Raw genomic sequence first — 4,115 nt, 5'->3', positions numbered from 1 at the left:
AAAAAAAAAATAAAAAATTAAAACAGTAGCCAATAGCAAGTTGACACGTGGCAGTGTCAAATGAGTGCCAAATGGAGGGTGTCAAAATAACGGGATCCAACTTATTATATCAAAAAACTTTAATACTCGTTTTTGTATACTAAATGTTTAGTAAATCTGTAATTGAAAGCTGTTTTTTCAGATGTACTATATATTTTTATTATTTATCCAGTTTCTTTAAATTGGAGTAATTGAAAGTTGTCTTTAAATTGGAGTAATTGAAAGCTGTTTTCTTGAAATCTGTAATTGAAAGCTGTCTTTAAATTGAAGTTGTGACATTCTGGAGGTACGAGAAGCACAATTAGCTCAATACAACTACATCTTGGTTGTCGGAGAGGAGGAAGCAAATACTGGACAGGTTCTTCATTTTTCCCTTATCATAAATAATCTCGTCCTTTTCTCTCTTGACATATCCTCATATGCATTTCACATTTGTTTGNCCTAGGGTTGCTAACAACTGTAAACAGTTTTTAATGAATTTCTCACACTTGGATAATTATGTTTGGATTAATTAAAAGTGTCTAAAGGAGAAAGCAAGCTTGCTTNTATGAACTATGNACAAATAATTTCATCACAATATTTCATTTACACTCATGCCATGTGCAAAATGTATAGCATCATTCAAATTTAGAAAGGGAAGGGGTTGAGATTGAAAGACTGGTCTACAGAACAAGACAAGGTTGGGCTAGGGATACTAGCTTGGTTAAGACTGTTTAAGCTTTGTCTTGATTGATTTTAATTCGAAGAGCTAAAGGATGCTAGTATCTCTCATTTTGGTGAAATTATGAAGTAGAACGCCAAGTACCCATATTCCTAATCCGGCAAATATCTATATATAATACATTCGAATTTTACAATTTGTCATATGTTATTTAAATATTAATTTAAAACCACCTAATAATTTTTCCTCATTTTAGCTCAAGTATGCCTGAGCTACATTTCTGAGAATTGTGATTAAGGTTGCATCATCTACTAATCTTGGAGGCTTTCTTCAGCATTATCTCTTAAGAGGTGCCANTGGTCTCTGATCTGTCTGGAGAAGTTATAANTACATTAATAGTATAACATCATTATGTTATTGGACCAAATATAATTTGCTTTTCATTTCTTCATCAGTAAAATATGTTATACATCAGTGTTTACGCCCATTTGTTGCTCCATTGTTTATGGATCATGTAGAGCTATCTTTCGATGATTCTCTTTACTACCTGTGGAAAGCTGAGTTGATTTGTGATTCTAGGTAAGTGTGCGAGTTAGAGNCAAGGGAGATCATAACGTTATGAGTATAGNGAACCTACTTAAACATTTCAGAGACGAAGCTGCAGCTTACCATTGATACTTTGCTCGTGAAAACTGTTGAAGAAAATTTTCTGCCCCAAATACCTTAGTTTTTACACATTTGTGTGTGCATTATTTATATTTTTAATTCAACTTAGCTATTTATCCTGGTTTTATATATGATTTGAATGATGTATTGCATTGCCATCACGCTACTAAGATAACGGGACTTTTGGTTGCACCTTGAGCGTAGTCAACTAGATCATTGTCTTGAAGTTTTTCCGTTCCTACCTTATATAAGCAATTCTGTAGTCAGTCGAATTTACATGCCTCTTAAATTTTCTATTTTCTTTGAAGTAGTTAACTGACTTTTGAAGAAAATATACCTTTTGGAGTCGGTCTTCAATGATGATTGTTAGAAACCTGCCTACGTTTTTATAAGAATACTGGATTTGTCTCTTTGTTGTATTATTAAGCCTGTTAAAAGTTGCATATTCATATCCATTTTGGATGTAGTAAGGTTAAAACCACTTAGGCGTCCCTATTTTCATAAGGTCTTCCCATTTTGGTCCCGTTCTTATAAAACTTTCCAATTGAGTCCTTAAAAGTGCCAATTTCGTTGAAATTAACCCCTGCCGTTAAAATTGAGTAACGGTGTTAAATCTGGGCAGAGTTGGATGTAGGACGTGTCAACCATTAAAAACGTGGCAGAAAATTGAGTGATACGTGGCGTGATTAATTGATAAATTGAAATTAAAAAGGGATTAGGGTTACTTAATTAAAAAAGGGAATTAGGGTTGAGTGAAATAAAAAAGGGGAATTAGGGTTCTGGTAAATCGAAAAGCAATTGGGATTAAATTTCATTAAAACCGTGAGAGGAATTTGAGAGGTATCATTGAAAGTTCATTACCAATCGTCAGTGGAGACGATCCAAACTTGATTCGGTCTTTGGAGCTTGGCCATTCCCTATTTCGACTTCAATCGCGACTTGGTTCTACGTGTCCGTCAACTGGTTTGTCTCGAATTTGCTGGAAGGTTTGTCTTGAATCTGATGAAACAATACCTTATTTAGCTATGAATTTTATATTGGATTGTGATTGTTTACGTTGTTATCTGGGGATGCCTTTTTTAATGTGGGGTGTGGGTTGTCTGAAAATGTGGTGTATTCTTTTTGCGATTGTGGTCCCCTATGTCCCCCCATAGTTATACTTAAGTTTCTTTTGTCAGTATCACTTTAATAAGCGGTGTGTTTTGTCCTTTTATTTTCTTTTGGTAGGTGTAGAATTTTGTTTACGGTGTTGTGAGTGATGGACCACATACAAGTAGTTATTCACCATGAGGGAAAGTTCGTGAATGAGGGCTGCTTAAAGTATGAAGGGGAAATTGAGACACTTTGTTTTGATCCTGACGTATGGAGTTATTTTGTCGTAGTGAGTGTAGTCAAAAGTCTAGGGTACGATGGTTTTAAAGAGTTATGGTATTTTGTTGGTTGTGGTCCTGTCTTAGATGATAGGCTACAAGCATTGACTGATGACGTTGGTGCCATGCAAATGGTCACCTTAGCTCACTTAAATGAACGAGTTCATTTGTATGTAGTGCACAATGTGTCTGAGGCTGAAGTCATTCACATGATTGAGTATAACGTTGATGTAGGAGGTGAGGAAGTTGCACCATTTGCTGAGGGTATAGAAGAGGGTAGTGAGGGTGAAGAGTTGGATGAGAGGGTACCTGTTGATGGTGAGAGGATAGAAGTTGTTGTCGGCCAGGCTGAGGAAGTTGTTGGTGAAGATGTTGTAGTTGTTGGTGAGGGTATAGATGTTTTGCTGCAAGAGAGGATAGAGGGTGAGGAAATTGTTGGTGAGGCTGAGGAAGTTCATGGTGAGGAAAATGAAAATGATGTTCAGAGGACAGAGGCAGCTGAAGTTGAACTTCAGACTCCTAGTATTGAAGTTGATAGGGCAAAAGCAGATGGTATTGAAGTTGATATGGCAGAACTATATGGTATTGAAGTTCAGGCTAATACTTCTGAGGTTGATAGGGCAGAAGCAGGTGAAGTTGAAGTTGAGGCTGAAAAGGATGGTGAGATGGATGATGTAGAAGTTGGTGATTGGAGTTCAACACAAGAAAGTGATGGTGAGATGGATAATGAGGATGGATTAGTAGACATAAATGTAATAGGCCAGTATGATGTAAGTGAAAGTTGTAGTGATTTGGAGGTTGAGGTTGAACCTTTTCTACCTGGTTCTAATTCTGATATGGATGAACACGATATTGATGATTCCAGTTGATTCAATGGTGATTAGAAATCTAAGGAATTAATTTCTCCTCACAATAGTGATGAAGACAGTGAACACGAAGGGTATGGGAATTTTGCCACATTTACTCAACCAAAAAATATGATTGATTTTAACTAGGAAGTGGGAACTTACTTTATGAATAAAGAAGACATCCTTGATGCCATCAAAAGTTATGCAATGGAGAATGGGAAAAATTTGAAACTTGTCAAAAATGATAAAAAACGAATAAGGGTTAGATGCTTGGGATCAAAAGGAGAATGCCCATGGTGGCATATTTTGGTTTCATGGGTGTAGTTAATTCATGGCAACTGAGGACTGTGGTTGACAGTCATACATGTAGTAGGGAACACAAGGTTCGACTTTTCAATGCCAAATGGCTGAGTAGAAAACTGGAAATCCTAATGTCAAGGGAGTTGACATTAGAGACAAAATTTCTAGGAAATGGAATATAGCCATATCTAAGAATATGGCTTATAGGGCCAAAACATATGCATCAGACGA

General features: G+C 36.3%; 1 long non-coding RNA gene across 1 annotated transcript; it reads left to right on the top strand.

The window, feature by feature from the left end:
* Positions 1–323: 323 nt before the first annotated feature.
* Positions 324–1,723, top strand: LOC111240840. Its single transcript, XR_002666453.1, has 2 exons — positions 324–397; positions 957–1,723. It is a non-coding gene; the product is annotated as an uncharacterized LOC111240840 (long non-coding RNA).
* The last annotated feature ends 2,392 nt before the right edge of the window (positions 1,724–4,115 follow it).

This window comes from Vigna radiata, unplaced genomic scaffold (assembly GCF_000741045.1).
Source record: "Vigna radiata var. radiata cultivar VC1973A unplaced genomic scaffold, Vradiata_ver6 scaffold_160, whole genome shotgun sequence".
Classification (NCBI taxonomy): domain Eukaryota; kingdom Viridiplantae; phylum Streptophyta; class Magnoliopsida; order Fabales; family Fabaceae; genus Vigna; species Vigna radiata.
The sequence above is the reverse complement of the archived record's forward strand: the minus strand, read 5'-3'. Positions and strand labels throughout refer to the sequence as shown.